This window comes from Netta rufina (assembly GCF_964035555.1).
Source record: "Netta rufina genome assembly, chromosome: 1".
Lineage (NCBI taxonomy): Eukaryota > Metazoa > Chordata > Aves > Anseriformes > Anatidae > Netta > Netta rufina.
Window position 1 is genome coordinate 120,153,390 of NC_140123.1, and position 18,102 is coordinate 120,171,491.

The 18,102-nt window shown below is 41.6% G+C and overlaps 1 protein-coding gene across 3 annotated transcripts in view; it reads right to left on the minus strand.

Annotated features, from left to right (window-relative positions):
- Positions 1-18,102, minus strand: part of ZBTB20 (zinc finger and BTB domain containing 20) — a 453,606-nt gene that overhangs the window by 341,862 nt on the left and 93,642 nt on the right. For all 3 annotated transcript variants that reach the window (XM_084301334.1, XM_084301336.1, XM_084301335.1), the window contains exon 3: positions 15,455-15,576. The gene's annotated coding sequence lies outside the window, so the exon portion shown is untranslated. The remainder of the gene's footprint in view (positions 1-15,454; positions 15,577-18,102) is intronic.

The window sequence follows — 18,102 nt, forward strand, 5'->3', positions numbered from 1 at the left end:
CAGGAGGAAGGAAGTCTTCCTGAGGCAGAAGCAAAAAAAGGAATTGTGATCTCTGTGCAGGGCAGGAAGGTTTCGGATGGGATGATCCTCAAAGCTATAGTGCATCATCTGCACTGTCACCGACCAGTCCATCCCCTCCCTCCTCTCCATTTTATGAGCTGATACATAAGCATCAATTCACCCTCTCAAGCAGCTGGCATTATCCAGTGCTAAAATTGCTTTCAAGTTTGAAATGGGGGATGCCAACACTCTCGTGTATATAGTCTGCTTCCTCCCCAGCAAGGACAGTATGCCATGGAGAAAGCACTGTCCCAGTGTAACTCCTCTGATCAACAGAAAGATATCACTGAGAGAACTTAGCTTGAAAACTTTTCTCAGCTTCTGCTGGAAATTGTCCCTGTACACAAGAAAAATCTGGAGCATCTCCCTGCGCACACACAAACTCCAGCTAATTCATTTTTATATATTTAAGTTATCTATGGAAACGCTCACAAAGATTCAGCCACACTCTAAAAAAATAGTTGTAAAGCATAGAAGCTACCGAGTAAATGCAATCATCAAACTGAGTGAACACTACCAGGTGAGATCTCAGTCCATTGCTGTACAAAAATCATAGTAAAGGAAGATCAGACCGTCCTGGCGATGTGAAGCCTTCAGTTGCAGCTTGTTGATCTAAATGCCAACTCACTGCGGTAACCACAAGAAGCTAATCACATCTGATAGCTGCTCCTCGGTCTACATAAAACAAGCTCAATGAATCTCCTTCTGCTTCCCCATGAACGGGACTCGTTATCTCTGGTATTTCTCTGATTCTGGTGAGGTCCTGAGGGTGGGCTGCTGGAAGGCATGTAGGATACTGGGATCTCCAACACCAGCCTGCTGTAATGCCCTGGGAGCTGGTGGAAAGCGACTTTTGCTACATCCCCTTCTTAAAAAGAGGATAATACATACAAAAAGTAACAACTAATTTGTTAATATTGATGAAGAGCTTACCAGCAGGGACATGGTACATGTGATGAGGAAGAGTTTTATTATATTTTGCATCACTACAATGGACCTTGACTGGCTTCATCAGCAGAGGGATGGCAAAACAGAGAAGTCTGTGGAAAGTCAAGGTTAATTGCAAGATGAAGTCACCCCTGAGAGAGCACAGTAAGGTGGGATCCCTAGATCCACCAGTTATCTTCTCACCATGAGGATGGGAAGGCCCTGAGCCTCACGCGGGATCCCGTGCCCAGGGCAAACCAGCGCCTGCCATCACTTCTGTGCAAAGCGTTCCTCGGACAGGTGGTGAGGAGCACCAACAGCCACCTGCTCCTGGATCTCCTCTCGCTGTGTTCCCCAGCTGACTCTGGCCCTAACTGCTTTCAGCTGGCCAACAGCAGCTGCCCCGTGCCGCTGTGAGCGAGATGGCTGCAGGCCGTGAGCAGGCAGAGGGGGGTGGCAGCTGCGTACCCCTCCCCAGCTGCCTCCAGGCCTCCTCCACCAGCCCCTCATCCCCTGAGAGAAGGGCCCAGCTCGGCCTGCTGTTGAAATCCCCTCATCCAGTCAAAAACCTTTATACTCTGGCAAAACCGGGGCTGAGGATGCCTGGGCACAGGGCAGGGTGGGCAGAGCACGCAGCACCTACGCTATGGATCCACGTGGCAGCTGGCAGTCCCCAGAGCTGCCAATTTGGCAGCAGCGTGTAATTTGTACTAAATAACGCTTCAAGAATGCAACACAAATAATGTAATGATAGCAATTAGACCCTTTCCCAAGCAAAGCTGTAGCAGCCATGCAGTCCAGTCATTTCTCAGAAGGTGAAAAGCACTTGACTAAGGAATCCGCACCTTGACAGGCACTAGAGGTGTGCAGGTATATATAATAATTGCATTCCTCGTGTATTAATGTTTGCATATACGAAATGCATGCTGAGCTAGCATAACACCTCCTTCCTCAAATAATAACTAAGTTTCATACTGTGCCTGAAGTGCTCTTTATATAGTACGCAGAAATGGGTTATGTAAAGATCAGAGCTGCGAGAGCTGCTCACAACAGAACTGAAAAGCTAGTAAGAAAATCCAGTTCTGGCTTAGGTTTCCCCAACACAAAACTCAGGCCAGCTTTACAGAAAGCTCCGTGCATTTTTGAAGTTTTGACACTGATATCATACCAGTCTTGTACCCAGCAAGGGAAAGGAGAGTAGGAGAACAAGAATAAAATGGCATGGGAAGGGACTGGAAAAAGAAAAAAGCAGCAGGAGCAGCACTATCACTTTTCTTCTGTCCTTCTTTTCCATATTGTGAAGGGGGGGAAATAGCCCCTAAATTTGAGGGAATGCATCTGGTTATCTGTGAACCACAACACCATGTGTGCAGTTAGGACTGCTTAGATGCTTTTGTATGCATGTGCATTGTTACTAGGAGATGACTAGATTTGGTACCAGGATAATATTCCACCATTGTGTGGTGTGTTCCCATCTGATGTTGCCTTTTCCCCAGTTCAAAAAAAAAAACTAATAAAAAAGAAAATTAAAAAAGATACAATAATTGTTACTGCACACTCTAATGAATTATTGTGTTCAAGGTTCCTACAAAAAAGTAATATTATACTCGGCTTATGTTTTAATTGATTTATTAATATTTTATCACAGGAATGTAATTTAAGCTCCTCATGATTTAGATCTCATAAACCTTTAGCATTTTGCAAATTCAAATTCCAATTTAAAGCCAGGGCGAGCAATTAACTTTTCTATCATCTTGTCAGGGGAGAAGGTTCGTGTTTAATTTGAGACAAAATGACAGAAATATATATACACTGTATGTATTACTCCAATTTAATTTATGAGTCAGCACCATCCACCTTCCAAATGTAGATTTAATGGAAGGGGAGGGGGAAGAGGGGGAAAAGGGGGAAGACCCTGCCATCGTGGCACTTGCTGTGATACCTACCCCAAATTCCCTGTGAAAAAAAACATCCCTGGTTTACTGAGATACCGGGGCTAGATTGATTACAGCTCTATTTTCAATCCTTTTGTTTTAATTTCCATTCACTCATCACTTTCTCATATAAAGCATGTTCTCTCAAATGTCAGCTGGCAGCTCCCAGCCAGCAATGGGCAGTTGATGCCACAGCAGGTTCTCCGATAGCCTGTCCTAGCTGCTCTGCTTCCTGCCCCCCAGCAGTCCCCCTAAAAGGCAGATAGCAGGCAAAGAAAGCTCCCAATAGGATTTATATGAGTTAATACCTGCTGGGCCAAATCCTGCGGTCCTCACTGATGCAGTAGCCTCACTGAAGTCTGTGCCATGTTAGCTTGATTAAGGAGAAAACAGAAAGAGATGGGGCTGCTTAACCATCGTTGTTATTATTTCCCACTTAAAAGCACATTCCAACCTCTTAACGTGTAAGGCAGGAAACCTGCAGCCGAAATTTGCATGGGCAAAAAATTTGCATGAACAAAACAAACAGTTGGTTAGCATTTGCATGCGCTGTTTTAAGAAAGGAACGGCCAGTTTATGGCTACCTGCCAGAGATTACACAGATCTGCAGTACCCACAACGCGCAGCATAGCAAAGCATTGCACAGGAGTTAGCTCATGAACTTAAAAGGCAGCCACTGAGAAGCTGCCCCACGTATTAGCTATTGGTCTTCACTGGGCCTTTAGACACTTAGATAAAGCTAAACTTCAGCTTACTGGAGAGAACGTGGTTACATGGGCAAACTTTCCCTCAAAGGCAGAGACTCCTGAAAGCCCTATCATATCAGAGGTGACCGTTTCAGAAGGTGACTATGGGCTCAGTTCCAATATTTCTATAAGCAACCCAGCTGAATCTCAAGATTCCCAAACTCCTGATACTGCAGACTTTGTCCCAGACTTTCCAAGATGTCAGAGTAGTCAGATCCTCTTCTGCTTTACAGAGCTGTAACCCTGCATCCAAACCTAGCTACATACGATTGCAACTTGCAGTGTTCAACGAGTTTGTCAATTGGAACCATGTCAGAAACATTCGCCCTCCTCAAAATCTGAGGTCTTGGCCTTCATTTTTCAAAATACCTGAAAATAAAAATCAACCTACTTTGGGAGAAAAGACATTTTATTTTTTGTTTGTTTGTTTCAATATTTTCAGGCCATTTCATTGGAATTGTTGAGCATCTTCACTACAATTTTCTTTTCTTAGAAATAAAACACCCTTGTATTGAACATCTCAATTTCTTTAAACAAAGAAGTATTACATACACATACGTATGTATATATAGACACACAGAAGAGAAGTCCATCCAAACCTTTACTCCAAAGCTTGCTATGCAGCTCTCCATCAACTTATAGTTAAGAATTATGCAGCAGAGATCAGACTGCAGGTACAGTCATGATACAAAGCCCCAGATGCAGGAGATCTCTGATATTCAGCCACGCTCCAGTCTCGATAAACACTGGACGTCAAGCCAAACTCGAAAATCTTGTTTCATGCCCGATTCATTTATGAAGCTCCACTCTAATTCAGAGCCTTATCACTTTCTAAACTCAGGTAAAAAAGCTTTGCTGTCATGCATATTTTTAGACAAATTATAGTAGAGTGTCTTGCAATTTCCATTACTTTGTGGTGTCTGCACTGCTGATAGACACCAGCCCACATTGGCATCGCTGCCGAGGTGTCCTAATACTTGTCTGAAAAATACTATTAACTGCACATCACAGGCATTTGAAGTGCATAAGAAAACCATAAACTTAATTACACTGGAGGACTAGTGTGATCTCACATGATATTTGAGCTAGTGTTATTAAAAATAGAGAGATTGCATTTACTTAATGCTTCTTACAGTAAACCAGTCAATTTTAAACTTTCAAGGTTGTATAATCAGGCAAAACAATATTGGGGAATGGGGGGCAGAAGCTGTCTGTGGGATTTACTAGTACAAGCACTTCACATGTCAAGCAGCAAAAATTTGTTTATTCTACTAAAAAGAATATTCCTTGAATTACTAATGTATACGAGATAGGATAACTATTCAGACTGCACAGGACAAAGATTTAGACTGAAATAATTTGTGTAAGAGACTCGTTGCTATACAGCATTCTTCCTCACCCCACCCCCAAAAAAAACACCAACCCTTTCTGGATTTCAGCCAGCTCTTAAGATCTCCGATCTTTCCCTGCTGCCGTCTAGCCATTACATCTGATACTGGGTAGCTTTGCCTCCCCACTCCTAGAGTGGGGGAGAAGAACTTTTCTCCTCGCTTCCCTTCTGGTATCTAAGATTTGAGACTATGGGGTTACATAACAACACCCAGACTTTACATACTGAGCTCAAGAGATGCTCTGTGGAATGAGTCCCATGCAGAAACACTCACCCATGGATACCCTTGTGCTTGCCAGGTCTTCATTAGGAGGGGAGAGGTGTTCCCTAATAATGGCTAGGGAGCAGAGAGTTGGAAAGCAACAACCTCTGCCTTGACTTCAGGGTGGATGAAGCACTATACAAATGCCATTAAACCATCCTTTTGCTTGGAGAAAAGCAAACCCTTCGTTTCTCTTCCCGTGCCCACCCAGCCTCTTCAGTCTTGAGGCCATTGGAAAGGGAACAAGCATAGAGAGCAAACTGCTTTCCAGATAAACGCTGGTCAAGCACGTCTGTCTCATAAAGTTACAGAAGCTACACAGTGTTTTTGAGAGAATTGTCTTAAATCGGCTCACAACATGAACCTGCCTTGGGATCACACCAGCTGGACTCTGAAGCCAAGGTGTTGAGTCTTACTTTTGAACGCTAATTCACTTACTTAAAAGCAGATTAGAGAAAAAAGGTTTAATCTTTAAATGTTTTATCATCAAAGATATCTCCCAGAGTAGTGGCTGCTATAGGAGTCTCAAATCTTATAATCTGTGCTGTTGGAGATTTTATGCAGAAATGTTTGCTGTTCATGCTGCATTATTTCAGACCTCTACAACTGACTTTGACTTACAAGAAAAACACAAATCCTACCCTGTTTTGTTTTTTTCTCTCTGAAAATTATCCATGCCTAAGGTAGCATAATAACATGCAAAAGACAACTTTTCAGACGGAATTGACTCACAAATGATTTTAACTATAGCTCTTCCCTTCAGCAAGAGATGTACAGCCACCCCAGTTGGATAAAAACACTACCACTTGTAACACTGATGGTAAAATTTGTCTGGTGATGAGTGCATTGCTGTCATAGTATCCCACCTAGGACCAAGTTCTGTCCGAGCTTGCATTACTTTCACTCAAAAATGCAAAATAAACATTTAGAGTAGGCAAAAGGTGGCAGTGGGGGGAAGAAAATCTCCTCCGAGTCTTCCTGAAAGTCTGCATGAGGGGAAAAAAAACAGATTTACCTGGAAAATCAGCATGGTTTTGGCTCATATAAACAAAAAAAAAAAAAAAACAACACCAAAGCTAAAAACCCCACAACCTTTCCTGAACTGGTAACTTAAGTAGACAATAAAAGAGATTAAAGAGAAGTAGCCTAACAGCCTAGAGGCAGGCCACTGTTTCTGAAAGGGCACTTCAGAAAGTGCTTCAGAAGCACACCTACAAAATTCATACACCACTTCAGTTAACACTCCTTTTCATGTCTGCCCAGGTTCACGTCAAGGGTACAGCAACCCGAGGTGTTTCCACAGCAAACTTTCATGTCCACTGCAATTTTCCCTTTCAAATTCAATATGGGAAAATGAAATGAAGCAAAATGAAACAATCTTTATACACCAGTTCAGCCAGCATTCCCTAGCCCTCATTGTGCTGCATCTCTCATCAGCTCTCATTTACTCAGACAAGACAGAAAAGATTTGCAGATCCTATTACATTTTCCCACCCTATTTCCCATTCTGTGTGTAATTTTTTTTTTTCCTTCAAATAATACTGATTGTGTCAACTAGAGGGAGAAAAAAAAAAAAAAGAGAGAAACAAGCACTCTTTGTATTCTCTTCATAGTAATAAAATATGAAAAGAATTCACAAGAAAACAGCTGAATTCCCACTGCTTAGAAAATGGACCTGGCTAGACAGACCAGTTCTACTTAGAGCAGCATCTCCAACTGATCCCTCAAAGCATCATCAGGGTTGCGTTCACTTTTCTCAATGAGTAATGTGGAACACATCATGCTTCCTACCAACTCAAAGTCAAAATCCTGGGAACTGCTATTTTATGGAAAGGGGAGGTGAGGGGAAGGCATTTGTATACCAGCAAAGTGAAAAAGAAGGCAAAGGCAGCACAGGCTGTTACTACTGGACTTGACTTTTTTTTTAGGGGGCCCTTATGAATGCAAACAGAAGGCTTTAAAAGGATACAAGTAGTGAAGGGTTAAAAAGATGCCAGTGAGCTGAAAAGAGAAGGGAGCAATACCTGCTTTCCTCGTAGCCCACCTATAGATGTCTGGTTTTATAAGCAAATCAAAAATCAAGCACTTTTTTCCCCTTTAAGCATATGCACGGTGTCACCTCAATCTTAAGAATAAGATCACCCTGTCTTTTGCAGCTATCTCCCGCCTCATTTATTAAACATCTTGCAGTGTTTGCAGTAAGTGAGCCGATTGATCTTACAGAAAACAGCCTCGTGCTAAGGAACCTCCACTCAACCTCAGACCAGGTCCATTAGGTGTACTAAGAGATGATCAGTTCCCACAGAAAAGAGCGTGATCATGTAATTAAAAACTGCAAAAGTACAGGGAAGTCAATTTGAGGCTGCTAAGCCAACTTCAGTTCTGGCATTCACAGATTTGACTTCAGATAAGCAAAGTATTCTGTCACCTTGTTTAGCTAGTGTATTTAACTCTGGATTTTTAAATAGCCAGCTGAAAAAGAGAATCTACTATACCAACACATCAGTGCTCTGTTGTTATCATGAGTTTGGCAACCTTCCGGCTCACCAGAGAGAAAATTAAGAAGAATCGAGAAGCTGACAATGGTGTTAGGTCCTCCTTATTTTCACAGTACAGCAATTATCAGGATGTTGAACCACCGTTTGGTAAGAAAGGAAAAAACCTCCCTGCCACAAAGGTCATTGCCTCTTTTCAAAGCTTCCTTCCAAGTAAACCATGAAGGCATAAGAACTCTTAGAAAATGCTATTAGGCTATTTTACTACAGGCAAAGCCAAATATTTCTATCTGGTGTCACATCGGTCAGCAGTGCACCCATAGCAGAAGTTCTTCCTTAAAAGTTATGCTTAAAGTTAATAAAATTAAATATAAATAGTTAAAATTCAGTCAAACTTATAAACAAACAGGAGAGGCTGCTGTGCTGCAGTAACTGCAAGACAGCAAAACCTGCCTCTAACAAACAGAGAGAATGTGCACGAGATGGAGCAAAAAGGAAAAACACTAGGCAGGCTTTAAGGAGTTTGGAGCATCAGAAACATGATTTTAACCTGCACAAATACAACAGAAGCACAGGTTTGAGGAAAATCCCAGCAAATATGAAAAAAATGATGACCAATTAAGCTGAATTCTTAAATGCCCATTCAATTTGGTGGACAGAAGTGCCTGCATCAGTTCCCAAAAACCTCTACACATTCCCACTACCCTAGACACTGAGATGCTGACAACAGCAGTGGTGAAAGAGGGAAGAGTTGGTTTAATGGCCAGGCATAGAAACTGTGAACTGAAACCAACAGAGTGGCAGGAGGGGTCTCTGCCATCGGGAATTTTGGCATCTGCAACAACTTCAGTCGGTGAATCCCAAGAGAAGACATGCATCATCACCAATGAAACTGCGAGCACAACAGACTTGATTATTAATCAGATGCAAAGCTAAACTAACTTGGCTCCTATCGGACAAATCTTCAGCAGCCTCTTCTGTGCATCTACCTGAGCACAAAACAGCCTGTTAGCTAATGCTCCTGCTACAGCAGCCCTCTCTTCCACCATGAGCACAAAGACTAATTCATCACGCTGGAAGCAGAAAAAAACCCGCCCTCTATTCAGCTGGTAATGTTCATAAAAAGCCCTACCCTCACCAACTCCCCAAACCTTCCCACTCCTGCAAATGTATACATCATAAACATCCAGGTCTGGAATTTACAGTCAACAAACAGCAACACAAACAACCACCAGAGAATGTATAAACATTTGGAGGAGCAAAAATACTCAGTCTGGCCGCCCCACACACAGTGTTTATTTATCTCCGTTGCAGAAGATCAATGGGAGAAGACATTCAAAGCAAAGTGTCACTCTGGGTTAGCTTGTGTCAGTGGGGCTTCTTCCGAGTACTCGTGTCACCATAAGAGAGGTATGCGTGCAGATAGTTTTCTTGGTCCTTTCCTCCAGTCGTGGCAGCTGGGCACCAGCAAGCAGGGAGGAGAAGGGCTGCTAGCCCGATCGAGTTACTGATTTAACATTTAGAGTCTTTGCAGCTCAAGAGAAAATTGCTGTGTATTTGTAACCTGAATGCAGGTCAGTAACTTCCAAAGGTCAGGCTGAATGTTTAAGATCTTTTTGTTATTAATTCCCCCACCCCCAGCTCCCAGCTCTGTGAATGCCAACGAGCAGACTCAACTTCTATTAAGCTGCAGAACAGTTAGCATGCACCTCTGAAGACCAGGTCCTCAAGAAGATACAAAACGGTTTTGCAACAATGCCACTGTCACACAAGACCTGCTTTTGAAAGCAGAGATTTCTTTACTGGGGTTTCTTCATCTGTTGCTAACCTATTAGCCTAACGCCAAGGCAACTGACTTTTCTCCATCCACTTATTTCACTTTTTAGGGATGCACGCAAACTATTTTTGTGTTATCTTGCACAAATTTACACAAGATCACAAGATTTGATGATGCTCCTTAATAACACAGCTAACTCCCCGTAATACATTGCCCTTCCACAACGCCTTTAATCCAGAGATATCAAAGCACTTTGCAAACAATGCATTTGCCTTACAACAACCCTCCCACACCTCGTGTTAGGTCCGGATCATTATCCATACTTCGCTGTCAAGGAAAACTGAAGCAGAGTAAGATAATGCAATTTAGCAGGGTTACAAAGAAAGCGGTAAAAATTGGAGCAGAATGTGAGTTTCCTGACTTTCTAGCTCCCTGATTCATCAGAAACCCACTCATCTGGAATAATGATAAACTCTATTGCATTTCACAACACTTTGGGTAGATTTACATGTGGTAAATTTACATTTGTCCCACACAAATACTGTAGGTGGCATATGCTATTGGCTTTGCAAGTGTCCTCTGTCTATACATGATCTTTTAAGTTAGGGGATAGGGGACTAGGGGAAATACTTACACTAGCACAAAAACTTTGATGTGTTCTGTCCAAAGGATGAAATTCCAGTTTGAAAATCTTTAGATGATGACAACGAATACACCTAAAGCATCACAATACCTTTCAAGCTAATTCCATTCTTGTGCAATTTTGGAGCCCAGCCTCCAAAAGAGACAGGACAATAATCCAAGTGTGTGACTGTTGCATTTCTGTGGGTAGGGCAATCAAAGCAAGCATCTGCCTCCTGCGAGGCTGTGCGATTCCAAGGGATCACATGAAGAAGTCAGTTTTTTTCCCCTACTGTGGTTGACTATACACACTCTCCTATTGTGTCTCATCAAAGAGCTGATGAGGGAGGAGTGGAGCGTACTGAAAGAGCAAACAGAAACAGAGCTGGGGACAATAGATGAAAGCAGAATAGCAATTCTGTGGAAATAGTTTGTGGACTGTACTACTTCAGGTCAAATTCAGATCTGAGGACAACAGACTGAGCTTTTCTGGAGCAGCACCTCGGGTACCAGGGATCTGATTAACCATCAGCTTACGGGAAGCTTTGCATTAACTTCAGACGGTTCTGATCGGAGGGAAAAGCATCTGCACTCTCAGGACTCTGGTTTCTCCCTTTCACTTAGGGTTTTTAGATCACATACTCCTCTATTCCAGGTTTAAAGCACTGGAATTGATGGTGGAGCAGTAGTTTAGCTTTCTAAAACCATCACAAATTTTTGAAACCAGATGAGTATGTACCCACACACTTGGTAGTAAAGCAAACTTGGTTTGAGGGCCAACATCTTGTGGAGTTTGTGGACAATGCTGAGAAGGCAATGCTATTAAATTTCAGGCTTTCGTGTAAGTTATAATGATGCCTTACTTCCTACCTTAAATATAATTCAAAATTTGCCATGACATCCCCTAGGTAACCACCTGCAATGATTAATTTTTCCAAGGAAAACTTTTTTTGCACTACTGATGCAATAACCTTCTACCACTATAGGCCTTATACAGGACTAGTCTTTTGTTTTAATGACTTGAAAAATCTCTTAAGATCCTTTACCCAAGACTTTTATGAGCAAGTAGCTCTCTGCTCTGGGAACGTCATCTCCATTACTAACTGTAAAAAGTGGTGCTTATGTATCCCACACCAACACTGAAACATAATCAAATAAGGAATACTGGTTAGATATTAGACACTGAGCACAGCAAAATAGACACACTGAATCTTCAGTAATTGTCAGAAGAACACAGCTTATTGAGAACAGATCCTGCTTCACAGGAATGCAAAATTCTAATTTGTAATTTAGCACTAAAGAGGAAGAAAAAGTGCAGCCTAACATACGTTCCCCTGATAAGGCACCCTACATTCCTACTGCTTGTAAAGGTATCACACTGAAAGAAATACAATTTGGATGCTCACACAGTACCCTCAACCATACGAGCATACGATCAAGTGTTATTCATGCAACATTATCAATATTCTACTTACCGGTGTCTAAAAGTTGACTGTTCATTATACTGAACAAACTCCTTTAATTTGTTATTTTTCTGGTTATGCATCTCAGTTTCTCAAGTGGGGGCACACTCCTACCCCATCCATTACAAGACCCCTCTGTAATATATTTGCCCAAATCAGTGCACTCAAACTCCTACAGAAATTATCCAACAGCATGAGCCAGCCTGGAAAAAAAAGTCTGCCTTGCTGTGAAAGAAGACATTACCCCACCAGAACTATCACTCTCATGGCTTTTTCTTTTTTTATTTATTTTTTTAATGGAAGCAAAAACCCCTGTCATCTCACCTACTCCTCTTTTAATAAGGAATGACTGCCGTGACTACCCCCATCTAGAACCACCATTCACTGCCAGCACCTCTGCTCTCCTCGTGTGCTTAGAGAACAACTGATTAGCACTTTGCATAATTAACCTGATTAGCACTGTGCATAATCAAACTGATTAGCACTTTGCATAATTAAAAAGAAATAATAATAATAACAATAATAAGCAGTAGGTAATAGCAAAAGCTGCTAGTCCCATTGCCTGTTCGTTAGCTCTAGGATTAGTTTAGTGCAGCATATTTTATTTAAAACTTTTTTTTTAAAAAAAAGATGCACAAGCTCATAAGCTCCTGAGAAATAGAAGTTAAAAAAAATCTCATCTATTTTCAGATCATTGATGAAAATATTGGTTGTTTCACATCACAACTAAGCATTTCTTTTGCCCTTCTGTTGCAGCTGAAGACATTTAAGAGGAAGATGTCACACTCGATGGACCACTGGTCTTATTCCCACATCTGTCTAGAGTACTGATTTTGGATTCATTATCACAGGATATGGACACCTCACATATACCTGCAATATATTTTGAGCCCAGGAAAGCTGTATAACACTTTTTGTAAAGATGACCAAAGTATTAACACATGTATCCTCAAAAAGTACACACTGAATTCTCTGCCTGCCCTGAACACAGGAAGTTTGGAGAGCAATATGCAGTTAATCAGACTCCTGCCCCTAACCCTGTATCTTTCTTCTCCCATTTGAACATATTCTCATCTGCATGTGCATTCGGTGCCCTGCTCAAGAACACATTGCAAGCCAAAGCACTGTCCTTGACTGTTAGGCTCCTGTACAAACATCCCAACTGGTGTTTCAGGATTAACACAAATTCTTCAGATTTTGGGACGTGGCTGAAGTTGTTCCTATAGGCTGCACACTGCATGAAAACAGTGTTAAATATTTATATCACTAGTGACTCAACTCTCCTAGGACATGCAATGCCAGACAGCCTAGAAGAGCGGTGCCCCAAGTGAGTGGGTAAACCATTAACATTTTCTGTTTACTCATGTTGCCTCATACCTCCCACTCACCACAATACACTGTGTTTCACCTTACTTTATTAATCTCATCTTTCTCCAGAATCTTCATATTACAGCTCAGGTTCTCCTTGTATTCCCATTAGAGTAATCCTCACCTTACATCTTCTGTTTGAGGTACTTTCCTTCCAGAATACCTTGAATGTTCAAGAATAATTTGAATAGAATGAAGGCATTCTCCTTCAAGAACATTCACTGCTGACCCTCCACTGTATCCTTACAACGACCTTGCCTACGCTTCCCATCATGTAGGGGACACACATTGCAGCCCCTCTGCTGATGGCTCAGCAAGCATGGTGGGGACGTGGAGCAACCAGGGAGCCAAGCTCCTTCTGAGTGATCAGCCCATCTGCCCTGCAGCTGTCTAGACAGGAATTGCTGCCTCTGGACTGTATGTGGCTCAGATGCAGCACATTGAATAGACCTGTCCTAGAACAATGACAAAAATTCCCCACTGTGCTATAGTTTCTCTCATAAATGTTCTCTCATAAAATAAACCAATGAGAAACTGTGGGGGGAAAGAGTAATAAAAGAGCATCTTGTCATAATTAACTGGAAATGTATTACTCATGCACGGGGGCCTCTCCATCACCCCAAGCAAAAGAACCCATATGAACAGCAAAGGGTGCAGAGCTAGTTCCTCTTTTCACAAGTTGTTTAGTTTCTGAAAAGTGTTGCTGTAGAGATTTTTCAAGTCCAAATGTTCCTGGGGAAGGTAGTTCCAGTAATTCTGGGAAGGAAGCCAATCCCTTGGCTTTATGTGTAAATATTTAAACAACATTGTTTTTATATACATACATTTATACACATATACATATATGTCTTTAGACTTCCAGACTTGCAAAACGGGAACTGAAAAAATATGCCAAAGTATAGTTATCGGCTCGCTTGCCTGAACCATGACAACTGACCATCAGAAACAAAATACAATACCAACTTCGAGCCATGTTGTCTGTGTATACTAATCCACTCAAACAGAAGAGTGGACAGATCAGAGCTACAGATTCTAAGGCAGAGAGATTGAAGTCTTAAAATTTATCTCCTTAGAAGTGGCAAGAGCATAAGATTCATCAATTCTAAGCCTTTCGGAGCCTAGATGGACGCTGAGAGCTCCACTCACAGGTGTGGATTCTCCAGCCTTTAAGGACACAAAGCTTCACATTCCTAGCATTTTAATGTTCCAAGCTGCAACTTTATGTTTAGAAAAGTCACTGCTGTTTTAAGCTTGAATCAGGTTCATACTTCAAAAGGGATTACCTGGTAGAAAATTCCACCAAAGAATGGAAACATACCTGGCGTTGAGATTTAGTGAACAATGTGGAAAAAATACTTTAAAATTGTTGAGGAGGAGGTCGATAAAACGAAGGAAGATGATTTAGTGAGCATAAGACAGACACTCAGGGCATATGATGAATAAATCAATCCATGAATATAAAATTTACCACATGGACTCCACCTGTATACACTCAGTAAGCAAAAACACACCCTAATACAAAGTACATGCATGTATGATTTAAAGAAATCAAACATTTATGAACACAGGATTTGTGCATCGCTTCAAATACATATATATACACATAGAACAGCCACTGTGAGTTTTAAGATCAGAGAAGTATACACACAAAAACACAGAGAAGAAAGGACCAAGAGTAGGGCAAGTCTTTTAGAAAATATTTTAATGGCTTTACAAAAAGCCCTCACCCAAAGTTTGAGGATTTTTTGCAATCTTACATTTTCTATTGCAAAATACACCTGCTTTCTTTTCTCCTCCCCCCCCCCAACTAAATATTTCTTCCATCTAATGACTCTCTTTATTAGACAGCATCTAATTTGCATACATTTACATACAATTTAACTGCTAGCTTGTGAGAACAAAGAAATGGCTCGGTATTGTACTGAAGGACAATACTCAGAAAAGGAAGGTATAAAATCCTGCTAGCTCGGTGGCTGTGTATTCTCTTTGTTTCAGAAATACCAGGATTTTTAAACACACCACTTAAAGGGTGAAAAAGATTATTTCATCAAACAATGAAAAAAGATACAGTGCAGCTCCCTTTTAACACATTCTCTCTCTGGCCTGGTTAATGGGATTTAAGGGTCCAAGATTTCTTTGCTTTCTTCTGTTTCCTTTATTAGAACTGATGGATTTAATTCTGTCACATATTTTACTTCATATTTTATTCCTATAACAATCTATGCTGAAGTTCAGCTCCAATGCTAATTCAATACTATCTTCCTTTCCTTACTGTCAGCCTGGAACAGGACTGAATGATCTTTGATGGGCATGAAGTAGTTTGCCCTCGATGCCCAGTGCTAATGGATTTTAGAGAGAGTCTGCCAGAATTTTACCTTGTGGCAACAAGTAGAGAGATAATAAAAACTTACCATGTAGCTGACTGGGAATCAACAGGAAGGGAAGCAGGGCAGAGCTCCACTTGTGAGAACAGGGAGGGACTGTGGTCAGAGTAAATGCAGGATGCAAGGGATGTATCAAGCCCCCTAGTTCCCTGGAAGAAGAGAAAAAGATCTTTAAGATGTCACAAAGGCAAAAACCTTTAGAAACAGTTGGCAGAAGCTCCAATACAGGCCCTACCAAGAGCACAATACGTCAGCAAAAGCTTTTTCTCCACAGGCTTTACAGTGAGGGTACCAATTGCAGAGAATAGCTGCAATTCTATTCCATGTGGAAGCAAGCGACATAAAAGTTTCACAGAAAAAAAATAAAGCATGATTTCAGGCTGCATGCTGCACATTTCCATGTCCCCTCAAACGTGTGAAACCCAGCAAAGCACAGTAGTTTGCCATTTGTTGCGGCCTACACAGCAGCTAGCATCGCTGCCCAACTCTCCTCAGCAACATACTCAAGGACTTGTGCTCAGCAGGCCAAGCAATGCCTGCTTTTGGAAAGGCAAAATACTGACATTCAATAGTAGAAGGACGGGGGAGAAGAGAAGAACCCATTAGGCACATTATATGAACCTGTCCTACAGAAACATGGCAGGTGTAGCCCTTTCCAGTGCAGGCAGCACTATTGAAATCTACTGGAGTAAGGCATGGTAACAAGTACTAGGCCAAGCCAGCTTGTTTACCAAGCAGGTGTGGTATTCAGCATTCAGCAGTCATCTGCTTGGTTCATTTTGTCCCAGCCACAGTTTTACAGGCCCAGCAGAAGGCCAAGGGTTAACGTGGCAGGCGTTCTCAGACCCATTCTCAGCACAGGGACACCGTGACAGAAGATGGAGGATCTGCGTTGCAAGCTGTACATAGAGGAAACTCGTACTGATGCTTCCCTGATGTGCCTCACTGGCACTCAAAATACGTTATAGATTATTTGCAGACACAAATTTTAATTTAAAGCTGGCTGAAATGTTAATGAACTTTTAGCTGTTTTTCAAAGGGGAAAACTCCCTACTGCTTACAAAAAAAGAAAAGCCTACTGCTTCCTCCTGCCTGTTCATCTTCTAATGGCATATAGCAACCAAACCCAATAAAAGAAATTAATCAAGCCTTCAAATCATTTTCCCTTTTTCAAGGATGGAAAGGTTGAGGTGTGTGATCTTCAGAAGTTCTGATGCATACCAAAATGCTGGTTTTAGCAAACAGCAAAGAAAGTAAATTCCAAAGCCAAAGTTCCTTTAACTTCCATATCCTGTACTCATGGCTTACATTGCTGAAACCATTGGGTTATTATTTCCAGAACCTTACCAGTGTTGTTCTACTGCAATCTGAGCTAATTTAAATAACAGCTGCAACAATCTCAGCCTTCCCTCTCATTTTTTTCTCTCCTGGACACATGTGCCTGACCCCATCCTTGAGCCAGAACAGGGTAACTGGTTCAGGGGGCTTTCAGCTGAATGAATGTTCCTTTTTCATGTTTCCATCCAAATCAACCTCCAGCCACAGCTCAACATCCAGTCATGACATTTTGGGGTTAGAGCTAAGGAGGCAGCAGGACTGTACAAGTGAAGGCACAAGAGAGGCCTTGATGTCAATCAGTTTAAGCTTCTGCGTACCTTCATCTTGAGAAGTCCAGGGCTGCTTTGGTATGGTGTGGAAGAAAGGCTCCTATCACATTGCTGGAAACCAAAGCAATCACGGTTTTACAGGTAGAAAAAAATGCCACCACCTCACATGCTAACCTAAAATAAACTGACGGGCTATACAGATCATGCAGAACAGATGCAGTGTGCTTTTGATGAAAAATAGCTTGAGATAATGGTGCACTGCTACAATCTGCACCAGGGGCAATTTCCAAGTGGCAGATTGAATTAGCCTCAAGTGACATGCATTACAGTAATGCTTCCCTGAGGCAATAAGGCAAGGTCCCACATTCAAAAGGAAAGAATTGAGCTTTCTTGCCAACGGCAAATGATAAAGCGCACGATTAAGAACCACTGTTACTAGGACATCCAGAAGCTCCTGGAAATCCTTCAAGGACTTCAGAAAATACACTTGGAAATAGAGAGCAGGAATTTTCTTTTTCATCTTTGCAGTTATAATATTAAGCATCTCTTGCTACTTTCTCAGTGCACAACCATTAATTCCAGCCAGAGTGGAATCTAAGCTTTCTAACACCATCATTTCTGAAGTCACTCTGCCCTAGCAATTGTGGAATATAAATCTGGATTTCAGGTGAATACAGATGACGTTGCAGTCCAAATCTACTCCTTTAGCTTGTTTGCTTCATGGGTAACAAAAAATAAAATAATTTAAACCCTACGTGAGAGAGATCCTAGGGCAACAAGTAATCACCCAACACCATCATCCACAATTTCTTCAGGAGGAGTCACTAATGAACAACTTGACTAGCCAGTTACAATCCACAGATGATTCATCATCTTGGAAATTACAGTGGCTAAGAAAACTAAAAGGAACAGTGTGGATACCTGATCATTAGTTCAACAACCAATACCAACCTTTTCAGTACCAGAGTCAGTCAGAATTTTCATACCTCAATTGCAACCAGGCCTCAAGGGCAGAATACCCTTCAGACATCAGAACTGGCAGCTTTTTTTCCCTTCCACAACAATGAA